We start from the raw sequence: 27,007 nt of genomic DNA, 5'->3' as shown, positions 1-27,007 counted from the left end.
AACCTGACTAATTCTATTTTTAATGAATTATTTTCTTTAGTTCTTTAGTTCTTTTTGTTCCATTTGGCCAATCCTACTTTTTAAGGTATTGATTTTCTTCAGTGTTTTTAGTGCCACTTTTACCAATCTGTTAATTCTCTTTCCAAAGTTTTCTATATCATTCTCATTTTTTTTCCTCATTTTTTTCCTCTACCACTTTTATCTTCTCCTTTAACTCTTTTAAGAATTGTTGTTGATGGGACAAACTAATTGGTGCAGTGAATAGAACAACAGCCCTAAAGTCAGGAGGATCTGAGTTCAAATCTGATCTCTGACACTTAACACTTCCTAGCTGTGTGACCCTGGGCAAGTCACTTAACTCCAATTGCCTCAGCCAAAAATAAATAAATAAATAAATAAACAAAATTGTTGTTGAACCTGTATCCAATTAAAAATTTTCTTTAAGGCTTTAGTTGAAGTCATTTTTACATTGTTGTCTTCTTATGAGCTTGTCTCTTAGTCTTTTCTCCTGGTATAGTAGTTTTTTATGGTAAAGTTCTTTTGTTGTTTTTTGTCCATTTTTCTAACCTATTTCTTGAACTTTGTTAAAGATGATTTCTTCTCATCTAGGCAGTGAGGAGACACTTTGCAAATTTCAAGAGGTTTGCACTGTTGTTTTCAGAACTAGTTCTGGACACTTGCAAACTTTCCTAGTCTTCCCCTCTGTTCCTTACCTAAAAAGGGGCTGTATTCCCTCGAAGTCCAAAACTTTAGCGATCCTTTCTGCTCTGGGATTCTAACCATGATTCCTGTTACTTTGTGATCCATCACAAATACTCTTCTCTGTGCGGGAACTGTGACCCAAAACTGCATATAGGCAACATAGGTGCAATCGACAGCAGATGAGACCAGGGACAACTACAACAAAAAATGTTTCTTTGTGACTAATTTTCCAATCCCCTTATTGTCTCTGTGCTAAGAGTTCTCAAAACTCCTGCCCCCACCTCTGATTGCAGCTATCTCCAAAAGCCACTACCAGTACTTCCATTGTCTTCATTGAAAGCCAGCCCCCCTCCCTGGTATTACAGATTTCTCTTGCTGACCCCCTAAATTGTCTAGGCAAACATCTCACTCTGTCTTTTTGTTGATTCTATTGTTCAAAAAATTTGCTTTGAGGAATTATTTTAAACTTGTTTGGAGAGGTATTTTGGCAGACTTTAACTGGTTTGCTTCCTCTGCTCTGCCTTCTTGGCACAAGAAGTCTGTATTTCCACAATACTCTTCTAGTTGACATCTATAAAACAATGTTCTCACTCCATTCTATCTTCTACTTTGCTGTCAAGTTAAAATCCCTAATACAGAGTTTGAACATATTATTCTCATATTCAATAAATTCATTTGGTTCCAAATTACACAAAAGATCACATATAGTCTTATTTAAGTTTTAAACTCCTTCATAACCTGGGTCCTTTTTGTCTTCTTGTTCTTTACTATCTTCTATGTTCTTTAAAATCCAGTATCACTAGTCCTTAGTTGATCCTTGAACAATACACAATGCCTTCCAATTCCATGTGTTTTTTTTTTTTTTTTTCTGTTTTGTCCTCACTCTTAGAATTCTCTCCTTCTTTATTCATCTCCAATTCCAGGTACCTCTGATTTCTTTCATGTCCCATGTAAAATCTCACTGATATAATTTTTTCCCAGTCTCTTTTAATGTCTAGTTTGTTCCCATTAAGATTAGCTCTGATTTATTGTCAGTATCTTGGTTGAACATAGATTTTTTTTTTTTTTTGCATGTTATTTATCCCATTGGACTACTTGATATCAAGGACTGATTTTGACTCTTTTCTGTATCTTCAGCAGTTACCATAATTTTCTGGCACATGAGACTTGACTAGACTTGAGTAGATTCTATTTTATGTTTATTCAGGGAAAACAAGGACAAAATATGTCACTGAATAAATAGGGGATCATGTATTCAGCTCTTATAGTGAAATATTTTGTCCTGTCATTTTTCATTTTACCCCCCTTCATTTTTCTTTATATATAAAAAATAAAGGGTTGAACTATAAGACTCTTTCTACTCCAAAATCCCGTGATTCAGTGTTAATGAAGTGAGAAAAATGCAAGCTCATCTTTCTCAAAGATTTTATTTTTGGAGCACCAAAAATTCAATTAATCTTTACATATAGTCAAGAAATTATGTGATTTTTAATACCCTCTATTAGCTTTTTTAGTCCATCTGCCACTATCAATATGGACATGAAAGAGAACAAGAAAAAAATGAAGACCATCAATCTTTATTTTTATTTTATTCAAGGGTCATTGTGGTTAAAGAATTAATCACCTACTGGCAACATTCCTAGTGGTAAATTTTTATATTTAGCTATTGGTATCTACAAAGCTATTAATTAATTCTCTAAAGGTTAATACATGTAGGAAGTAGAGGAAGTGCTACAGAATTCCATGGGGAATAATGGCTTCACAAACTAAATAAATCTGCCAACTGAGAGAAAATCTTTCACCTATTCTCTGGAGGTGAGAAAGAAAGAAGCCCATAATAGAGAAACTAAAGACCTTGATTTTCCCTTCTGATATTTCCATGATTTTTTTGATAGTAAAGCATTGATGAGAAATGAATTACCTCTCTCATAATCAAAAATTCAGGTTTTTTTTTTTTTTTTGGATTAACTTTAAATCCAGATTTTCAGACAGTATTCCTGGACTGATTGTTTCAATGGGTGTCTGAAAGTAGAAATAATACCCATGGAAATCCTACTGGCAGGTTTGGAATAGTTGAAGAACATTACTCTTGTAAGAATCCCACACCATTTTTTGTATGGGGGAGAAAGAATAGTTGACAAAGTGAATTTGAAAGGCAATATTTGGAATTTAAGGAGAAAAGTAGGATTCAGGAAAAGTTGGAAAATTATAGCATTTTCTTTATGGATTATTATGAATCATTTCCTTTCTCCCCTGAATTTTCTATGAGAGAAATGTTATCATGTATCCATTATGCACTGTTACTTTAAAATACATATGTGTAAGTATCCTTACACACATTTTCAGAAACTTGGTCATGACAGAATTTTTGAAAATCCTCAGAGACTATTGTACTAGGATTTAAAATAAGACAAGAGATTGGATTTTGGGAGATTCCTCTAAGATTGGAGTTTTTCTACATAAAACCAGAACATAGAGTCCTAGGTCATAGATTACAAAAATGATACTTTACAACTTCAATGAGAAAGGTGTTATATAATAGTAAATCTGGACATATTTCTTTCTTTGTCTATAAACTTCATTAATTGTTTCCTATCTTCCAGCTTAGTAATATTATCCAATGCCAGAAAAAGTGTGTAAATGAGAGCATGGAGTCATGTTGTAGAATAAATATTAGTCTAGTTTAAATATGTCTTATTTATAACATGAGAAGGATGGTTATGATTATATCTAGTACAATCTATAAATGCTAGCACAGGGCATTGTTTGGTTCTAGCTATTTTGATGAAGTGAGTGTTCTACCTCTCTGGCATTTTAAAAACACATCTGTATTCATCAGAAAACACTTGGTTTGCACAGAGTAGAATATGGAGATGCATAGTTTCATGTTTTTCAGATGGGATGAAATTCATTGGCATGGCTGCTGCTTCAAGAGCCTGGATTTGAGTGCTTTCTCCAGGCAAATGCTCATCTTCCTGCTGTGATATTCATCACAATTTGTTTTTAATAAGAATTTGAAGGTTGACTTTTAACTATTAAATCCACATAGTGCTGAAGTTGATAAGGGTATTAATCAGATATATATTTGCTAGCAGGAAAGGATAGCAAAGGGACTTTGAGTCTGTTATTGGGGATTATGAAAAAATTAGGTATGGGTTTTGAAACAAAAATTGATATCCACTCTTTAATTTTTTCTCCCCTTTTATAAGGCATTAATTCCATGTTGGTTTTAGTGCATATGATGATAACACAAACATTTTAAATTAAATATTTTAGGGTTTGGGCATTTTTTTTTGTTCAACTTTTGTTTTAGTAACAGAGATATTAAAAACAAATCTCTTTTTTGCTTGAGGAATTCATAAAGTTAATTACAGTTTTTCTTCTAAGAGTTATGTAGGCACCCCTGTAGGTGGTTCTTAAGCCATATAAGCCATACTATTTACAATATTATGTATAGTTTTCTGGAAATAGCAGTTTAGGCATTGCTATGTCCTTTTGACATTATTCTTCTTCCTCATATTTAGATCTATTTACTGTGATGAAACTTTAATTAAATATATTCTAAAACTATTAGTTTTGACCCAGTAAAAAGAGTCCAATTGAATGATTAGAGAGTAGACCATGGAATTAAGAAGATTTGAATCCATATCTTTTCTGGGTCATAAGCAAACAGTGTGACTCTTGAACTCTCTCCTGACCTCCAGTCTTATTCCTACAATTTTCTGTTAGGCATTTGAAACTGTATTTTAAAACTCAAAATGCCCTGTTGTAAACTCATTATATTTTCACCAATTTTTTTTTCTTTTTTTCTGTTTTGATTTTTATCAATAGCTTTATATTTTCAAAGTACATGCAAAGACATTTTTCTACATTCACCCTTGCAAAACCCTGTGCTCAGGTTTTTCTCCCTTCCTTTGCCCTATCCCCTCCCCTAGAGAAAAAGCAATTAAATATATGTTAAACATGTGCAATTCTTCATACATATTTCCACCTTTATCATGCTGCACAAAATATATCAAATAAAAAAAGAAGAAAATTAGAAAGGAAGAAAAAAAAAGCAAACAACAAAGAAAAAGATGGAAATACTATGTTGTATTTAGTCCCCACAGCCTTCCTTTTGGAGGGAGATAACTCTCTCACATATAAGTCCTTTTCCTTTTTTATGATTTCTTTGGGACACAGACCCATTACAGACACTGCTGGATCAAAAGGTATAAACAGTTTGACTGCCCCCTGGGCATAGTTCCAAATTGCTCTCGAGAATGATTGGATCAATCCACAATTGCACCAACAATGTATTAATGTCCCAGTTTTCCCTCGCACCCTCCAACATACATTATTATCTTTTCCTGCCATCGTAGCCAATCTGAAAGATGTGTAGTGGTACCTCAAAGTTGTCTTAATTAACATTTCTCTAATCAATAGTGATTTAGAGCATTATTTCATATGACTAGAAGTGGTTTTAATTTTTTTCATCTGAAAATTATCCCTGATTCTTTATTCCATGTAATTTTTACTGCTTCATTTTCTGAAAAAGATGCATTTGCTATTTCTGCCTTTCTGCATTTAATTTCAGGGTTTTTATGAACTAATATATGATCAATTTTTGTGTACATTTCATGTACTGCCAAGAAGAAAGCAAAATTCTTCCTGTCTTCATTCAGTTTTCTCCAAAGGCCTATTATACTTAAGTTTTCTAAAATTCTATTTACCTCCTTAACTTTTTTCTTTATTTTGTGGTTTAATTTATCTAGTTCTGATGGAACAAGATTGAGATCCACCACTATAATAGTTTTTCTATCCAGTGTTAAGATCGTGTATTTTAAGATCAGCACGAGACAGGAATTCAGGTTAGGGGAAAATCGTCAGTCTTTATTCTCAGTGAAGAAGGATCGGTGGAAGGAGAATGGCGATGAATGTGTGCAGCTGAGTCAAGAAGCTAGCTCGACCAGCAGCCACACAACCAACAACTCGAGTCGAACTCAGAATCTCTCCCCACTTGTCTTGCTCCCTCTCTCTCTGCCTCCACCCACCAAGTCGTCATTTCTATACAACACATCAGGACTTCAAGGAGAGTGGGCAGGGACCATTCTTAAATCCAATCATGTATTTAATAGAGTATAGCCAATTACTATCTAGCCTCATGCTTGGGGACCTCAGTGCATCAGCTCAAACCTCAGCCATTACATTTCCCTTTCTTTTATTTTAGAACCAATGTGGTCATGCCATCCCTGACTCCTCAGGAGGTCAGAGCCCCAAGGGAGGTGATCACCCAGCCTCTAACTTCTCAGGGAAGGAGGTGAAAGCACCGAAAGGAGGTGATCACAGCCTCCTAACTTCTCAGAAAAGGCGGTGAAAGCACTAAAGGAGATGATCCGCCCCTACCTGACATCTAGGAAGGGAGATGAAAAGCACCAAAGGAAATGGAGGTTGCTGGGGTTTCTGGGCTGAAGGGTCTTATTATGCACAAACCCATCAGCATGGGAGGTATTACACAAGCACTAGCAATAGCATGAGGCTATTAGGGATGACCCTCCCTCAGTCAGTGCAGGCTCGATGTGGTGTAACAAACATGGTTGTACACACAAGTAGCGGAATAGCAAACAATATAAATCAACATGGTGTTGGAAAAGATCACCAAGTCCTAGAAGGTGGGTATTAAACAACAGTCACATACACCTTCTTCAGCAGCCAAAGATAGTCAAAACCAATCTATTGTCCATTGTTTCACATGTCAGAATCCAATAGTCCCCTAGGTTTTGAAGTCCTGAAAAAAGTCTTTTTATGTGTTAGGAATCCAATGATTCCAAGCAGATTTTGAAGTGTTGTAACAGTCTTATCATTTCTCAGAGAATCCAATGATTCCTGAGGTTTTCAATCCATTCTAGAGATCAATGTTCCTGAGGTTTTCAAGTCCTATGTCTCAGAAATCCAATGATTCCTGAGGTTTTCAAATCCTAGTCTCAGAGAATCCAATGATTCCTGAGGTTTTCAAATCCTATGTCAGAGAATCCAATGATTCCTGAGGGTTTTCAAGTCCTATGTCTCAGAGAATCCAATGATTCCAGGTTTTCAAATCCTATGGTCAGAGAATCCAATGATTCCTGAGGGTTTTGAAGTCCGACAATCTTTGATGTCCATAGGTCAAAGCATCTCTGCCACGCTCTTTCAATGGTGAGCACAATCAGCAACAGCACCACCCGATATTTCTTGGGTCTTCTCCTTTGTTTTCAAAGGTCTTGCTCCGTCTCTCTACGATGGACAAGGGAATATGGCTTTTGGCACCATCTGATTCCTTCTCCACCTGTAGAGATACAAAGCAAACCCCTCTCCCCAAAGCAGTTAGCCTATCTGGTCCTTTCCATTCACCACTTCTGGGTCTCTCCACATCACCTGGCAATTATCTAAAGATAGTGGAGCTGCTACTTTTGGACACTGACCTTCCGGTTGGGTTATAAAACCTGTCAGCTGGAGCCAGTGCATCTTTTCCAAAAATCAAGAAGTTAATAGTATAAGAGCTAGATTTAAAGTTCTCTAGGGTTCCTTGACTCCCCCTTTCTTTTGTTTTGGAGGGCGTCTTAATATCTCTTTTCTCCTCCATATTGCCTGTCCTTGAGGATTAAAAGGTATGCCCGTGGTGTGGAAAATCTTATACTTGCACAAAAGTGTCCAAAATGTTTCAAGTATAAGCAGGACCATTGTCTGTTTTACTGCTTGTGCACACCCATAATGGCAATGCTTGTATGAGAATTCAGTGACCACTCAAGGCTGTTCTCTTTTGCTGCTGGCATTGCAAAGTGAATCCTGAAAAGTGTCTACCACAACATGGATGAAGACAGACGACCAAAAGATTTATAATGGGTCACATCCATTTGCCAGATTTCATTGGGTCTCAAACCACGAGGGTTCTTCCCTGGAGGCAGTGTAGGAGCATGGAAAGGAAGGCAAGCGACACTTTACTATGCTCTAGCTTCCTCTTTTTATTCAAATTGTAAACGTAAAGCTCGAGCACCTGATGATATTTAGAATGAGATACTGAACTTCTTGGAACAAAGGTATTGACCAACATAGTTAGAAGGCTATCTGCCTTTAATTGCCATCAAATATGGGACCTGGAAGTCCACTATGAGAATGGACATGTAATATATAGATCTTACCTGGATGCTTTCTCACTTGCTCTTGAAGTTTCTTAAAGAGCTGATATATATTAGAGGCTGCAAATTTTATTTGGGCTGTGGCAATTCTTTGTACCACACCTACTGAATAGGCCAATCAGATATTATATTTATGTCTCCTGGATAATAAGTAGAGCTAGAATGATGCGTACAATTCATTCTGCTGAGTGGACTGAAAAGGGTTCTGACTACTCTCTTTATAGTTAGATCATGAGAAGTACACAGCACAAATATTATGTTTGGATCATCCGTGAAGATTGTTGGTCCTTGAAAGGAACTTTAGAAACTTTTTCTTCAAAGTCCATGCCAATTATGTAATAATCTAGTTATCTTTAATGGAACCCATGTAAAAATTTGGAGCCATGGCTAATAAAATTTGCCACTCTGGGATGGTCTCACAACACACATTAATTTGTGTATTGGTATAAAAATTGTATATCTTATCAGGTCTTGTCCCAGATAATTGTACTGCTCGCTTAGTGGCCTTTAATAAAATTCTAACCACAAGCACTGGGTAAGGTGTAAGGCTTTGATCTGGTTGTGCTGGGAGGTTCACCCACTCCTATCACACTGTCCTTGATGAAGGACTGCTGTGGTGCCTCTTGTGTGGCAAAACTGATATCTCAAGGGTTTTTGGTGACTCTTTCCAACCACATTGGATAAAGCCAGTTCAACTTCTCTCAAAGCCTCTTGAGCTTCTTTTGTAAGCTGGCGTGGTGAATTTAAGCACTGTCTCCCTTAAAATGTCATATAACAGTTGTAACTGATAGGTAGTCAAAGCCCTAACACTGTGCATCCATTGGATATCTCCTATCAATTTCTGAAAATCATTCAATGTGTTTAGCTTTTCTGTTCTTAAGGGAGAGTTTTGAGCAGTAACACCTTAGGTATCTTCATATCCTAAATATTGAAAAGGAGCATGTCTTTGAATTTTTCTTGCTATGTATAATTGTAATTCCTTAGTGTTTCTATGGTCTTTTGTAGACATGCCTCTAACATTTGTTCCTCAGGTGCACATCCCAAAATGTCATCCGTGTAATGTAATCTAACTTTTGGAATGCTTTTTCTTACTAGCAAACAGCAACAACATACATTTGAACATAGTAGGGCTGTTTTCATTCCTGTGGTAAAACTGTCCATTCATATCTTTTATAAGGCTCAGCTAAGTTACAGCTGGGCACTGAAAACAAATCTTTTCATATCCTCCTTATCAGAGGGATAGAATAGAAACAATCCTTAATATCTATGACCCAAAGAGGGCCATTCTCTAGGCAACTGGAGGGGAGATGGAAGTCCAGGCTGAAGGTTCCCATAGTTTCCATCTGTTCATTCACTTTTCTTAAATCCGTTAACATCCTCCATTTTCCAGATTTCTTTTTACAACAAACACTAGAAATTCCAAGGACTTAGAAGGTTTTAAGTGTCCTTGGTCAAGCTGCTCTGTACTATATCTAATAAGGCCTGAATTTTATCTTTACTTAAGGGCCACTGCTCCTATCCACACTGGGGTATCAGTTTTCCATTGGATAGGAACAGGTGAAAGTGTTGGCAGGCCTTCAAGCAGCCCTGTTAAAAAAACCGAAGTACTCATTTTAATCCTAATTGCTGTAAAACGTCTCTTCCCCACAGATTGATGGGGATTTTTCAACTATAAAAGGGTAAAAACTCCTGTTTTGCCTTCAAAGTCCATCTCAAGGGCAGCACTAACTTCCAGCTGCTATTGATCCTCCTCCAGACATGTAAGTGTCTGCTTTAATCTTTGGCCAGTGACTGGGCCAGCTGCACCTCTAATGACGTCCGATCTGCACCAGTGTCTACCAATCCTTCCAATGGAAGGCCATTTATAGATTGTGAGCATAGGTCGGTCCAGTTTTAGCTGCTGTCCAGTAAACTGCTGTTTTGTGATCTGGAATCAGAATCTGGGTGACTATCACCAGGCTGTTATTAGGATTCTGTAGGAGTAAACCTGATGCTACTATTTCTCCTGGGTGATAAGTCACACATTGTCTGCCTGTATTGGTGACTGGGATATTTCTACATTCCCCAGTTTCCCACATCCAGTATGTGGATGGACACTGTTTATGCTTACTCTCAGGAGGTAAAATGGTCAAACCTACTGTGCCTGGAGGCAAGGGATCCATAGGCTGGAGGAACAGATTTCACCTCCAGGGGGTATCTCAGTTGTCTCAGCTGCATCAACTCTATTCTCCTAATTGTAATCCCTTTCTCCCATCAGGTTTGCTTCCTGGCTGATTGATTGTGTAATCCCTTTCTGCCATCATATGGCTTCTTGGCTGATTGGTCATATTGGGGTTTGGCCGTCTAGGGCACTCTCTGGGTGCACCATTGGCCATCATGCCCCAAGTGTTTTGCCTGGGGCCCTGGGGCTGGGCCCCTCATCCCGTTTCCTGAACCTGTCTACATTCTGAGGCCCAATGGAAGCCTCTGTTGCATTTTGGACATGGGATACTGGGTCTTGTTCTCCCCACCCTGCTTTCTCCTCTGCCTCTATACCAACATTGAGCTTTCAGATGCCTACTTTACCCACACGAAAGCATTGCCGTTTCTCTCTAGAAGTCCCTTGCTGGAAGGGACCCTGTCTACCATGTTGGGATCTTGGGAAGTCTGCATCATAGTCTGGCTATAAAAGGCATTTTGTGCCCACTGTGGCTGGCGTCTTATGAACTCCTCTAAAGGAGCATCCTTGGCAGTCCTAGTATAATCCTTCTGCCACCTCATTAGCATTTCCTTAGCAAGTTGTCTTATTAAAACATCTGTTGTTGGATTTTCCCCATTAGTTCTTGTGATAGCAGTCTGCAACGTCCCACAAAAGTCAGCAAAGGGCTCATCTGGCCCTTGCATTATTTTTAATGAAGGCCTCACCTTTATCATTTTATTGTGGAATCAGATCCGCTTTGATAGCATTAGCAGCAATTTGCTCATATGCTGCTACTGAATAATTAACCTGTGCTGTGACGTCTGCATTGGACCTATACCTTGTAAGGGTCATAGGTGATCATAGCATGAACCATTTGACTATTTTTGTTGGCTTGTTCCTACAGAGCTCACTATTTCAGAAAGCCACATGTAATTTTGTCCAGGTTCTAGGCATACCCTTGCTATAGATTTCCAGTCATCAAGTCAAGACTTGAAAAGAAATTCTGTAACAGCATCTTAACATAAGCTGATGTAGCCCCATAATTAGTGCAGGCCTTTTTAAGATCTTTAATAGTTTCTACATTTAAAAGAGGCGTATCTTGACTTTGTTGACCTGGGGGTAGACTGGGAAATTACAGGAAACATAATGTTGTAGCTCGGATGTCCACACCTTTCTTTGGCTTCATTAGCCCTCTTGAAGCCTGCTCAGGTTGGTCCCCTCACTGCCCCCCACTGCCCCTCCCCTCCATCCCAGGGTGGGTTGGTGGAGGAGAGTCCAATCCTTGCTCCTGGGGTGGGGCTGGAGCCCTCCTGGGGAAGGTCACCACACCCTTGCTCATTAAGTCTCCATGCCCTGTGGGATAGGGTCTTAATCTCTTCATTGTCTTCCTCCTTAATATCATGGCTTTTGAGGAGGGTGGAAGGAGTCAAGGCTTTTTCTTTCTTCTAAGGTTCTTAGTGCTAACTGAAATACATTGTATAAATAAAATGCCTCCATGGGAATTGAATGAGGACCATATTCTCTGAAATGTATGAACATCTCTTGTCCAACCCGGGACCAGTTATCTAGAGATCTGCTCCTCCTCTGATCCAAGGGGAGATGCAGTTTAATATACCCACAAATCTCCTTATCTGTTCCCCAAGTTATAAGTAACCCATGTATTTCTGTCCAGCTTAATCATGCTTTCCATGCACCACTCTTGGGTGGGGTTGGGGAGGATGGAGAGTCTTTAGCTAGCCTTTGTCCCATTTTAAAAAAAAAAAGATTACTGGTTTAGTTTTAAGAAAATAAGTTCCTTATTTGTCTATTAACAATACTCACCCAAGTTCCTGGTCACGGGAGACTACTTCAGTCCTTGGGCCCACGTTGGGCGCAAATGTTAAGATCGTGTATTTTAAGATCAACGAGACAGGAATTCAGGTTAGGGGGAAAATCGTCAGTCTTTATTCTCAGTGAAGAAGGATCGGGTGGAAGAGAGGGGCGGGATAGCAATGTGTGCAGCTGGTCAAGAAGCTAGCTCGACCAGCAGCCACACAACCAACACTTCGGTCCAGACTCAGCCCAATCTCTCCCCCTTGTCTTGCTCCCCTCTCTCTGCCTCCACCCACAAAATCGTCTTTCCTACACACATCAGGACTTGCAAAGGAGAGTGGGCAGGGACCATTCTTAATCCAATCATGTATATTAATAGAGTATAGCCCAATTACTATCTAGCCTCATGTACTTGGGACCTCAGTGCATCAGCTCAAACCTCAGCCCATTACAATCCAGTACTTACAAGTTTCTGAACTTCTCTAGGGATTTGAATACTATACCACTTTAGGTGACACATGCTTAGGATTGATATTACTTCATTAGATATGATATCCTTTAGCAAGATGTAATTTGCAACCTTATCTCTTTTAATTATATCTATTTTTGCTTTTGCTTGAATTGAGATCAGGATGTCTATCCCTGGTTTTGTTTGTTTGTTTGTTTGTTTGTTTGTTTGTTTGTTTGTTTGTTTTACTTCAGCTGAAGCATAATAGATTCTGCTCCAGCCTTTTACCTTTACTCTGTATGGCGCCCTCTATTTTAAATGTGTTTTTTGTAAACAACATGTAGGATATTGGCTTTTAATCTAGTTTGCTATCTACTTCTGTTTTATGGGAGAATTCATCCCATTCACATCCACAGTTAAAATTGCTATCTCTGTATTTCCCACCATTCTATTTTCCCTATACTTTTTCTCTTTCCTTTCCCCCCTTTCCCTTTTCACCGGTGTTTTGCTTCTGATTATCACCTCCTTCAATTTGCCCTCCCTTTTTCAGCCCCTCCCCTTTTCTTATCCACTTTTGTTCTTCCTTCTATTAGCCTTCCTCTTTCCTTTCCACTCCTACTTCTCTATAGAGTTAGACAAGTTTTTTTTTATATTATCTATGATATTCCATCTTGGATCCATATCCAATGAGATCAAGATTCAAATAATGCTCATCCCTTTCCTTTCTTTCAGGAATAATAGGTCTGTTTTTGCATCTTCATGTAATGTAATTTATCCCATTTTATTTCCCCTTTCTTCTTCTTCCAATATAATCCCTTTTCCTGCCCAAGTTTCTTTTTGTTATCATCATAATAAAGTCAAAATATACCTATATTCTCTAAGTATACACCTAAAAAGGATACTGTCCTCAAGAGTTATACTTATCTTCCCATGTTGTGATGCAACTATTTTAATATTTAAAATATATTTTTCTCTTTCCTTTTTTACCTTCTTATGCTTGCTTCTCTTGAGTTCTGCATTTTAAAAATAGATTTTCTGTTCAGCTCTGGTCTTTTTATTTAAAATAGTTGATAATCCCCTATTTCATTAAATGTACTTGGTTTTCCCCTGAAATATAATATTTAGTTTTGCTGAGGAGTTGATTCTTGGCTGTAGTCCTACCTCCTTTGCACCCAGAATATCATATACCATATTGATTTTTTATTGTGGCTCCTCAATGCTTGATTGCTTCTTGTTGGCTTCTGGCAGTTTTTTCTTCCTGCAATTTAATTAAATATTAATTGAAGTTTTCATCTGGGGGTCTCTTTCTGGAAGTGATCAGTGATTCTTTCAATAGCTATTTTACTCTCTGGCATGATTTCTTGAAAGATGTTGCCTAGGCTTTTATTCATCATGTTTATATTCATGATTTTTTTGTGTGTGTATTCCAATAATTCTTAGATTGTCTCTCCTGCATCTCTTTTCCAGGTAAGTTTTTTTTTTCCCCCCAAAGAGGTATTTTATATTTTCTTCTACCTTTTTTTTTTGCTTTTTCTTGACTAATTCTTGATGTCTCATTGGATCATTCATGTCCATTTGTTCAATTCTAATTTTTAGGAAATTTTTTTTTTTCAGTTTTCCCTTTTTTACCTCCTTTTTCATTTGGCCAAGTGAAGTTTTTAAAAAAGTTGTTTTGTTCATTGGATTTTTTTTCTTCCACTTCACCAATTTTGTTTTTGAGGAGTAATTTTATGCTTCTATTTCATCAAATATATTTTTAATAAGTTGTTTTCTTCAGTATGTCTTTTTTTTTTTCCATTTCACCAATTGTATTTTTTAAGGAATTGTTTTCTGCAGACCTTTTCTGTGCTTCCTTTTCCAAAGCTCCCATTTCCTTTCCATGCTTTTTCTTTAAACTCTCTTTTAAGATCCTTTTTGAATTCTTCCAAAAGAGTTTGTTGAGCTAGAGACCAATCCTTGAGACTTCAGCTGGAGATGTTTTCCCTTTGGTGTCGTCATGACTTTAGGTTTGTTCTTCTTTATCTCCATAATAACTAATTACAATCAGAGCTCTTTTTTGAATTTTTGCTCATTTTTAAAGGTTTGATTCTGCTTTTGGGAAAAGAGGAGATTGTCTCAAGCTTCCTCTCCAGGCAACAGTGGCTTCATGCTTCTCTGGGACCAGTGGTGCCAACTTCCTTGTCATTCTGGGTGGGCATGGCCAAGTCTTGCTTGCTATGCTATTGTTAAGAGTTGTGTCAGCTAATCTGCTGATCCACTGGCTTCTAAATTTGGACAGAGTAGACAGTGCTGCTGTATTTTGGCTAAAATGCTTCCATTAGATTCCCTGCATAAAAAAATCTCTCTGCCCTGGTCTTCCTCATTTGTGCCTGGCTGGGCTGTGTGCCCACTGCCCAATTAAGAGAGACCTTTATGGAAATATTTCAAAGACTTCTTTTGCTGGAAATTTGTTACACTCCAAATATTTCTAAGTTTTCTCACTCCAAAAATCTATTCAGAGACTTGATCCAGTGTTGATTCTAAGAGAAATCAAGAAGAATTATCTCTACCATCTTGATTCTGTCCCCCTCTCTGCAAATATTTTTTTCTATCATTTTTTACATTCAAGAAAATCATTTTTCTCCTAATAACCCTGGTTTGCATACTACATATCTCCTCAATTTTTTACTCTTTATGACTCTTTCCTTCCCCTCATTCAAACTGTTGTTGTCATTTTGATTCTACCTTTATAATATTTCTCTATTCTCTATTCTTTCCTTGGTTACCACCACTTTCTTAGTGAACCTCTCATTATTTCACACCTGGACTATTAAAATAATCTTTTTACTGGGCTTCCTCAGGTATTTCCTCAATCTAACAACTTGCCAGTCCACATCCAAATTGATCTCTTTAAAGTGAAGATCTTACTATGTCAATAAACTCCAGTGTCTTCCCACCATAACATTTTCTTGATTTTAAATAATTTTGTAACCTAGTCATTTTTTGCTTGCCCAGTTTTTTTGTATATTACTTCCCTTCTCATGCTTTGAATTCATTGACACTAACCTGCTTGCTGTTTTATAAGCATACTTAATCTCCTTATCATAGTTATTTTCATTGGCTGTCCTCCATACCTGGAATTTTTTCCTCATCTCTGTCTCTTGGCTTCCCTCTGCTTTTCAAATTCCACTTAAAATCTTGGACAGATAAAACTTGATGCCCAGTAAACTTTTTAAATTTAACTTTTCCAAAAAAGAACCTCATCCACCTAAACCCTCTCACCTTTCTAACTTGCCCATTATTGTTAAGAGCAAGAGCCATCTTCTCAGTCCTTCAGGTTCTTACCTTAAGTTTCATCCTTGACCCCTCATTATCTATCTCTCATCCATCTCCATATTCAATTGTTTTGCAACAGGCCTGTCAATTTCAACTTTGCAATAGTTCTTGAATGCATCCTCTTCTCTGCTCTCAAGGCAGCAAACAACTCTGTGTATCATAAATTCATGCTTGGACTACTGCAATAACTTACTGATTGGATTGCCTACTCCCCTTCATTTTTCATTCAGCTGCCATAGTGATTTTTCCTAAAGTGCAGCTTTGATTATAACACTCCTCTTTACTCCTCATTAAGCTCTAGTAACTACTTCTTGTCACATTAAGATAACACAATCCTCTGCTTAACGTGCATAATCTAGTACCCTCACCACCACACACACTCAGAGCTTTTCTAGCTTTTTTTTAATCCACACTCCACCATATATTTTTGCTAGTGTGACACTGGCCTTGGTGTCATTTCAGGAATAAGATACTCCATCTCTTAGTTCCAGGGATTTTTTTTTTTTTTTGCTATCTTGCATGCCTGGAATGTTCTCCTTCCTCATATCTCTGCCTCTTGGTTTTCTTCAAACTTCAAATAAAATCCTGTCTTTTTCAAGAGGCCTTTCCTTAGCTCTCTTAAATCTAGTGTTTTCCTTGTTTAATGATTTCCTATTTTTTCTTTTATATAGTTTATTTGTACCTATTTGTTTACTTTTTTTTCTTCTTTATTAGATTGGGAGCTCCTTGAGGCCAAGGATTGTCTATAGCTTTATTTAAATCTACAATGCTTAAAATAATGACTATCTTACAGTAAATGCTTAATGAATATTTGACTAACAGATTCATTAAAATATATCTTGCCTAATCCCTCTTAATGTTAATGTTTTCCCTCTAAGACTATTTTCAAAATAATGTATATGTAGATAGCTATTTATATGTCATGTTATCCATTGAAATGTAAACTCTTTGAAAGCAAAGATTAATTTTTGTATCCCTAAAATTTAGCACAATGACTGTTATATATAAAATACTTACTAGATGTTCATCAGCTAACTGAAAGAAAGACACTTAACCTCTTAGTGTTCTAGACATTTCTTTAATTTTCAGGGGAAATGACAGTCTTCAATACTATAGGGAGTTCTTTTTTTTAATTAAAGATTTTTTTTATATCAGTGAAATCAAAGACTAAATCCCATCACCATTCATATGAAGATTTAATTTGAGGAAAGTTTTGCTGTTACATATACCTATCATACAATCAGGCCTACATTTTGAAATTCTTTGGACAAGCCATTCAATGACCCTGGATCTTGGTGAATTAATCATATGTTATTATGTAGAGATTTCCAGGAAGGACCCCTAGAATCCTCAGGTTGTCAGACTATAAGCAATCTCAACTGTCTAGAATGAAACCAAGAATTATAAATTGGGCAGGAAAATGTTTAAGTTGCTGAAATGGCTGTGAAAAAAAGGATTTGTCTTCTTTGCTTTATAGCAAAGATCTTTAGTGTCTAGAAGATGGAATATGTAACATTATTATTTAGAGAGAATAATAAATAGGGATGTTTCCAGCACTAGAGTCAACATAACTTATGTTCAAATTGTGATAAACCATGAGGAACTTACTAAAACCATTTACTTAGATAAGCCTCGAAGACTTCTTTTCCATAAAAAGGAGATCAGTTCTTTGGTAAAATCATAGATCTGAAAAAAGGGACAAAAGTAATATAAAATATTGCTACTTCTCTTTTATTTACATATTTCCCATTCTATTTCAGGGATTCTGGGAAGCACTAACTGTGGTTTATCATTCTTTGTTATTTGCAGAAAGTAGTTATTTGAATAAAAAGCTTTACTAAAAAATTATTTTATTGATCGCTGAATTCCTACCACATTATCTATCAACACTACCTCGCAGTATTTTTTTCCTATTTTCTCTTTATGGTACTTCAAATACTTTTTTGGTTTGTTTTAGGATTTGTGTATTATGATTCATATATGTATGCACACATACATATTTATATGTATGTGTGTGTGTATATAAAACTGTTGTAAGGTAGGTGCTATTATCAAGTAATAAATGAGGTATTTTTCATAAGGTCATGGAAAATATTAAAAATCAGAATTCACTTTTGGATCCAAGTATTCTGATTGTAAATTACCTTTTCTATTATAAATGCCTTTAAACTTCTTGTATTTTACATTATGAATATCTCAATTATTTGAGACATGGGTCATCTGGTGATTATATTGAGAAGATTGGGGTTATCTTTAAGAAAATTAATGACACATTTAATGATACAGTTTTGGCTATTAAAATTATTGAAACTTTGAATGTAAATTTGTGCTGAATACAGAATGCTTCACAAACTCACTGCCTTTATCAATGTACCATTTGGATTTTGAGAATTCATAAAGAATTGTAAAGATTCTCATGGGTCATACAAGTTTAACTTGAGCAAGGACTTTAGAAATTATTTTGATTCATCCCTTCATTGAAGAAAAAAAAGGAAAATAAAAACCAAACAAACTATTATGGTTACCTATTGCTATTAGGATAAAACATGAACCTCAATAAGGCATTTAAAGGCCTATTAAAAAATCTGACTTCTGAATATCTTTTCATTCTGTCCTCTGACATGTTGCATATTCCTCTTTTTACTGGACTGTTCTAGAAACTGAAATTTGATCTACCATATCCTGCCCAAATTATTCTCCATTCCTTTAGATACTCTTTCTTACTTCTCCCTCTTAGAATCACTATTTTTCTTTTGAGATTCTAGATCAGTATTGGATCTTGCTGGAAGTCTTTTCTGATTCCTCTAAACATTTATGCTTTCTTATTCCTCAAATTATTTTGAATTCATCTCTTCAAATATATGCTGTAACTCCCTAGTATAATTCAAGTTTATTCATGGGAATGATTCATCTTTAGCATCTAGGCCAGTAGTTAGTGATTAAATATTTTTTTGAAATTCAGAGAAAAGATAATTAACAAAAAAATGAGTATCATGAATGAACATTATATCAGATATCTCAATTAATTTTAGATAGATCACAGCTATTTCTTTGCTAGATCCAAAATAAACAAAGAATACAATCTTATAAAACCTTTAAATAGGATTTAAGATTTTTCACTAATCCTGCTTCTGTATTTTAGCTTCCCTAGTTGCCTTTAAGATTTAAGTCAAGTGACACTGTCAATATGAAAGCTTTCCTGTTTTCCCAGTAGCTAGAAATAACTTTGTATCTTAGAAGCTATTCTTACACACATATCAACTATGTATACATATATTATTAATGATCATATAAAGATAGATATGATTAGAGACTATATTTTTTCAATAGTTTTTTTTTTAGTAGTTTTGGACTCTTTTGTGACTCCATTTCATGGTTTCTTATCTGTCTCTGTCTTCTCTGTCTCTATCTCTGCCTTTGTCTGTCTTTCTCTCTGTGCCTTTCTCTTTCTCTCTGTTTGTCTCTGTCTCTGTCTTTCTCTCTATCTCTGTCTGACTGTCTGTCTCTGTTTTTCTCTCTGTCTCTCTGTATCTCTTTGTCTCTGCCTGGCTCTGTCTCTGTCCTTGTTTGTCTTTGTCTCTGTCTCTCTCTGTGTGTCTGTCTCTGTGTTTTGGTCTCTCTCTGTATCTCTCTTCCCCCCCTCCCCCTTTTTTTCTCTTTCTCCTATCTTTTGTCCTTGTATCCTCAATATCCAGACACATAGTGATATTTAACAAATGTTTGTTGAATCATTTATTGATTCATGATGTACTCATTAGAAACTGCATAAGTTATATGTGCCCACAATAATAATAAGTACATATTGTTTAAAGTTTAAAAAGCATTTTATATGCCATTTTATTTGAGCTTCATAATATTAGATATTTGAGCTTCACAATTATCTTAAATGGTAGATACTCTTATTATCCTCATTTTACAGATGAAGAAAATGAAGCTAATATAGGGCAAGTACTTAGTCAGGATCTCATAATTAATAGATGTCGGAGACAAGATTTGAACTCAGTGCTTCCCAACACAAAGTCCCTATGCTTGCTAGATTCCTTAGGGAATATTGGATAAAAATAAGCTCTGCAAATTGATTACATTTCTATCACAAGCTTAGTTGATTTTTAAAAGGTATATATTTAATGTCTACAAATTGGAACAATGGCTGCATAAGCATAGTAAGAATGTTCTGGGTATGTTATGAGTTCTAGAACAAATGAAACTTTTTAATGATTTTTTTGGGGAAATTGTGAACCTCTGAATTTTTAATCTGAAGTTCTTCTAAATTTTTAATATCAATATATGTGTAACCAACTTCATCCTATTAAACAGCTTGCCAATGAAATTTGTGCCTGAAATATGACTGGTAATATCCATCTTCACAATGCTACATACACTTGAGAAGGAAATTACCAATTCAGTTCATGAAATCCAATGCTACTTTTCAATAGTTGACAAGGTGTTTATGGAATGCTATGTCCTCCAGAACTGTATCAAGTGGCATGCTATGGTATTCACCACTTTACAGCTGTGAAAAATGGCCTTGAGCCATCTTTGGATAAGGAAGTTTAATCGGTTTCACATGTATTGCCTTAGAGATAATTGCAGAAGAATACGGCAAAATTTGATTACTAGTACAGTTAAGACGCTAGCAATGTAACTTCAATAAAATGAGTACTTTATGATATTATGACCTTGACACAGTTTTATTGGGCGAGTCAGGTCTCATGCATAGCAATTGGTTACAGTCACCCAAATTATTATTATTATTATTTTTCTTTTTGGTCAGCACTCTAGCATAAAGCATGTTATTGGTCATGTGATGAAACAATTTGAAGTTTCCCTAAAGGCAAAATTAATGGCATGTCACATCTGATTTAAATCATGGGAAATGGTTGTGGAAATATGTGTGGTACTCTACATGCCACAACTGGAGGCTGACTTTTTGGGAATCAGTGACTGACAGAAGCAAGGGCATCAAAAAAATTGTGCAAAGCAAACAGTATTATCTGTGGTTGGGTTCTGATGTCATTTCAGTCTGTGGTTCTTTGGCCTCAATAATATATTAAACTAATATTGAAAAAAAGCAATTTGTGAGACTACTCACATTTGTCATATTGTCTAGTCATCCATTTAATCATTTTCTAACTAAATCTAACTAGATTGCTAATTTATCACTTTGTAATTAACATTGTGCTATGTTGTATTTTTTATAGTAATATGTGAGATATATGTTATATTTATACACATATATAGGCTTATTTATATGTACATGATATATATATATATATATATATATATATATACATAACATATGTATCTCTACTCTATGCTATATTTTTATATTAAAGATTAGTTCTCTCTAGCATCCCCAGTATACAAATACAATAGGACTAATAATGGTCATGAACCCACTCTGACATGTCAACTTTGATCTGCTTCACTTCTGACCTGGGCTAATTTAGTCCTCCTCAGAAAACTTTGTGGCTCCCTGCTCTCAATTATTATTGAGAAGTGTTGGGTTGTGGACAGGAAGTATTGTGGACAGTGTGTTTCATGCCTTCATTCTTGATGATTACTAAGTTTCATTCTAACTCTACAGTAGCAAAGATTATAATAGTGAATTACTCTTTTTCTAAGCTGAACTCTGATATATGAACTAAATTTTTATCACAGTAATCTTTTTTATTCCGGTGAGGCAATTGTGGTTAAGTGACTTGCCCAGGGTCATACAGATAGGAAATATTAAGTGTCTGAGGCCAGATTTGAACTCAGGTCCTCCTGACTTCCAGGCTAGTTCTATACTCACTGACCCACCTAGCTGCTTCTTATCATAGTAATCTTAAGAAAATGGTGTTATTGAATTTAGTCACACATTTCTCAGTTCAAAGATGCCACAAGCATCTATTGCTAAACTTTGCTTTTGTATGGGTCAGACATGAAAAAAATAAGATTTTCTAAAAATTGCTATTTATAATTTAAATATTCCCTTCATTATAAATAAGGGGCTGAACATTTGGCAGTTGAGGCATATTTCTGATATGTGTAGTCTTTTTCAAAGAAGGGACAAAACCTAACTTATAAATTTATACAGGGTTAACTTGTAAAGTAGACTAATTGACTTACCAATAGTGTCTCTCATGAGATGCTTATAAGGCAAAGTCAAGTCTTTACTTTGTTGACCTTTAAGAACAAGATCAATTTTGCCAATAAAACAGAAACCTTTGCAAAATTTCTGGGATGGTGCTGAAATCCAAAAAAACAATAAATTTTATGTCCTTGTCATTCTCAAAGGACTTCAGTTTATTAGTTGACATACAAGTGCTGAAAGCAATATTTGCTTTGCCTCCAGTGGTAAGAACCTTTAGAAATGTTGTGAATATTATTCATATTTCTTGACATCTCACAATTTTTAAAGGACTTAATGTGATAGCACAACCAATTTTGTTTTTAAGAAACTTAAGGTAATATGATATATACATAGTATGTATATATACATACACACATATATATATATATATATATACACATATGTGTGTGTATATATACACACATGCATACAGAAAAAATACAGAGAAGTTTTTCTTTTCTAGTAGTTAGCAAGATCCATTTCTACTAGTGTAGTTCTGGAAATAAAGAATATTCTCCAAATTCAGACACAACTCCTCTCTTAGCTCTATTGGGACAATAAGAAAAAACAAAGAGAAGCTTTCCCCGCTCTCCTCTCAGAAGAATAGAACTCTCCCACAAGCTTTTGAGATATCTCACTTAAATATATACAACTCTATCTATGTTGTTCTGGATTAAGCACAGTTCCAGATATACTATAAATGCTTAATAAATGTTGTATTGACTGAATAAAGGATAAATTCTGTTTAGAAGGACTGAATGAATACATTTTCATAAACTGAGCTGAATAAATCAATGTATAAATAAAGAAAAAATATTTATTATATGCTTATCATGTGTGAAACTTTATGGCAAGAATTGGGGATACAAATCCAAGTATATTGACATAATTCCTGATTTGAAGGAACATAACATTCTAATGGAGAGACAATATCTAAAAGTGAGTTAGACACTACACACCTGTCAGATTGGCTAAGATGACAGGAAAATATAATGATGATTGTTGGAGGGGATGCGAGAAAACTGGGACATTGATGCATTGTTGGTGGAGTTGTGAATGAATCCAACCATTCTGGAGAGTAGTTTGGAACTATGCTCAAAAAGTTATCAAACTGTGCATACCCTTTGATCCAGCAGTGTTACTACTGGGCTTATATCCCAAAGAGATCATAAAGAAGGGAAAGGGACCTGTATGTGCACGAATGTTTGTGGCAGCCCTTTTTGTAGTGGCTAGAAACTGGAAACTGAATGGATGTCCATTAGTTGGAGAATGGCTGAATAAATTGTGGTATATGAATATGATGGAATATTACTGTTCTGTAAGAAATGACCAACAGGATGATTTCAGAAAGGCCTGGAGAGACTTACACGAACTGATGCTGAGTGAAGTGAGCAGGACCAGGAGGTCATTATATACTTCAACAACAATACTATATGATGACCAGTTCTGATGGACCTGGCCATCCTCAGCAAGGAGATCAACCAAATCATTTCAATGGAGCAGTAATGAACTGAACCAGCTACGCCCAGAGAAAGAATTCTGGGAGATGACTAAAAACTATTACATTGAATTCCCAATCCCTATATTTATGCCCACCTGCATTTTTGATTTCCTTCACAAGCTAATTGTACAATATTTCAGAGTCTGATTCTTTTTGTACAGCAAAATAACGTTTTGGTCATGTATACTTATTGTGTATCTAATTTATATTTTAATGTATTTAACATCTACTGGTCATCCTGTCATCTGGAGGAGGAGGTGGGGGGTAAGAGGTGAAAAATTGGAACAAGAGGTTTGGGAATTGTTAATTCTGTAAAGTTACCCATGCATATAACCTGTAAATAAAAGGCTATTAAATAAAAATAAAATAAAATAAAATAAAAGTGAGTTAGAAAGACTTGAGTATTTGCAGTGACATGGTTTGTGAGTGGTCACAAAATAAAGTAACGTCATAATCTTGGGAAGCATTAAAAATCATTAACCAAATGAAGAAGGTGACATGTAAATGGCATGATTTGAAAATAGTCAGGAAACAATATGGATGTGTGATTTGGGAAAAAAGAGTTAAGGTGCCCTATCAGAGTCCAATATCTTTCTGTTTTATATCTTTGTCTCATATGATTCCACACATGAATTTGTCTTGGTCAGTACCTCTGAAGAGGAAACTCCTTTACACTGTATTATAAACCTTTCTTAAAATAAATGTTCAATCAAAGATGAATTGTTTTGTGGTTAGAATAATATAAAATCTAGAACATTGAGGAACAATCTGATTTTTTTCCCCTCATTTCATTGATGAGAACTGTCAAGAATTGTCAAAATTTCCTTAATGGGTTAGTATCAGTTAGAATTAAACTCAGATATTATAATTTATAATTAAGTTCCCTTCCTTTTATATTTATTTATTTAGTCTTAGTTTGCCTTTTTTTTTTTCCTTTAGCAGTAATCTCTAATCCTGTTATATTTTGCTTGTAATTCTGATGTAATTACATCAAAATTACAAGGAAATATGTTTAATTCAACATGGACAACTTCACTACCAAGAAAAACTACAGAACCTCTAAATCTTAAACTATCTTAATGAACTTATATGACATTACCAATCCATACTTCTCTGACCAATACGGTGATGATGATGATGATGTTGATTGTCTCTGAAGTATTTGCTACTTGAGAGAAGCTTTAAGAGCTTGTCTTCTGTTATCATAGCTTTTAAAAATTCAGAAATATCTTCAAATCATAATGAATAAATTGTTAGAAGTAAAAGAAATTAGTGAATATTTATTAGTAAAGTAATTAATCTTATCATCAAGAGGCACAATGTTGGTATGATTTGGGAATTAAAAGATGATTTCCTATGTGAGAGAAATTTAAAGCATTTTTTCATATGACCATATATGGCTTTAATTTCATCATCTGAAAATTGTCTGTACATATGCTTTGATCATTTATCAATTGGAGAATATGATTTATTTTTGCTGAGGCAATTGGGATTAAGTGACTTGCCCAGGGTCACACAGCTAGGAAGTATTAAATGTCTGAGGTCAACTTTGAACTCAGGTCCTCCTGATTTCAGGGCTGGTGTTCTATCCACTGTGCCACCTAGCTGCCCTATGATTTATTTTTAAAAATAAAATCAGTACTAGCTTTTTTGAAGTATTCTATGATGGTTTTTTACCCACACCTGAGTTAGTAATTATATATTCCTAAATTGCAAGATCATGTCCCTTCTAGAATGGATTGTAAATGGATCTTGAAGACAGAGAAAGAAATGTTCTTTAAAAAAAATTAAAACTGATTTTAATGTGAAAATAAGGAAAGTATCAAAGAGTAAATGGGCAATGTAGACCAATAATAGAGTATTGATGGGTGAAAGAATGTAGCACAGAAGAAAAAGCAAAGAAGAAGCAATCAAAGTTCAGAGTAAGAATATGTAGTTTTTCCCAAAGGGCTCTAAATCAAAAGCACTGATGATGTGGATCCACCAATCTAGAGGAAAGCAAAGAAAACATACAGGAAGAGACAGAAGGGGAAAAAAGAGTAGTGATAGTTGGTAACATCTTATTGAAGATCTTTTTTTTTATTTTTTTTATTTTGACATTAGTCATACAGATGCCTATTGCTTTCCACAAGAACTTATTTAAGATGTGGTGAAGGATTTCTGGATGTGTGGCAATTGTGATTAAACCTGGCTAAAATAGTTTATAGCAACAGCCTTGGAATCAGGAAGACAAGTTCAAATATTAGGTCAGATATCTCTTAGCTGTGAGACTCTGGATAAGCTATTTATTAGACTAAAGAGTCTGATAACTAATAAAAACTACCTCAGTTTTCTCATCTATAAAATAGATGTGCTAAAAGCACTCATACTGCAGTTATGGTGAGGATTACATTAGATAATAAATGTAAAGTTCCTTACAAAATATAAAATGATGTATGAATGATAATTATTACTACAACTATTATCATCAACTTTTTTTTTTTTTGATTCATGTGGGTTCAAAGGATAATAGGATCAAGAAAGCATTGCTAAGAGTTATGAAATCCTTGGCAAGCAACCGAAGACCTTAGGTGCATAAGTAATGTTTTTATTCCTTATGCCCATCAAAGGCAAGGACTTCAAGGAGACAAGTATTTGAAAAGGGGAAAAACAAGATAGATAAAATAATAGTGTCTTGGAATAGAATCTGTATTTCTCCACCATAGGCTAAATTACATAAAAGATGAACTCTTGTCCAAGAGTGGAATTAACCTAACCTTGATGTGAATCCATAGCATGAAAAAAAAAATTTCATAACATCTTTCATTTCTTCTATAAAATATTAAACTGAAAAGAAAGAGGAGTAGAAAAATATGATGTGGGTGTGGTGTGTATATTGTCTATATATCAAATTAGATGCCAATGAATATATTGTACAATATAGATGCTTAATAATTATAATTGAAAGGATATAAATTCCCCAAAATAATAAATAAAACTCATAACCTTTGTTTTTTTTTCCCAAAGAAGAACACAATACATGATAATAATAAAGATGAATTAGAAGGGCAGAGAAGCAAATTTAACTTCAGATAATACTGAGACTAAGTTGTATGGGACCATGACTGGAGAATCATCAGCATAAAGAGGATAATTAAAAACATGAGAATTTATGATGTTATCATGGCAAATAGTATGGAAAGACAAAGGAAGTCCCAGTATATCATTGTGGGTGACATACATAATTAATATTGTGAAGAAATCCAAGGAATTAAGTGTAAAATTTTAATGAACAGCATTGGATGAAGCTCGATTGAAGAAGAAACAGAAGTGATATTACCATTAGGATATATTACAGACAACCATGTCAGAATGTGGAAATTAATGAATCATTCAGTAAACAAGAATAGTATAGGAATAACAAAATACTCATAAAGGACTTCAGGGTTTTTTTTTTTAATGTGTGTTAGGATTTTCTTTTTTAATGGGTACCCAGCTGGTAATTTTTTGGCTTAAATATATTTTTATTCTTTTCAAGGTAAAAAAAAAAAAGATGGAATTATAGTATTTTATTTTTTGAGGTATTTGGACTTAATGGACTTGCTTACTTTCAACACAGCTAGTATCTGAAACCAGATTTTGAACTCACCTGTTCCTGTCTTCAGAGCTCATGCTCTATCAGTTATATCACCTACTTGCCCCTGAAATTACAGTATTCAAAGTGTGATTCATAGTAACAAGGAACAGCTGCTCACTAGTGTTGAAATTTTGAAAATGTTGGTAGAGTTTTTTATTATATCTA

Source organism: Sarcophilus harrisii, chromosome 1 (genome assembly GCF_902635505.1).
Source record: "Sarcophilus harrisii chromosome 1, mSarHar1.11, whole genome shotgun sequence".
In the NCBI taxonomy this organism is placed as follows: domain Eukaryota; kingdom Metazoa; phylum Chordata; class Mammalia; order Dasyuromorphia; family Dasyuridae; genus Sarcophilus; species Sarcophilus harrisii.
The sequence above is the reverse complement of the archived record's forward strand: the minus strand, read 5'-3'. Positions refer to the sequence as shown.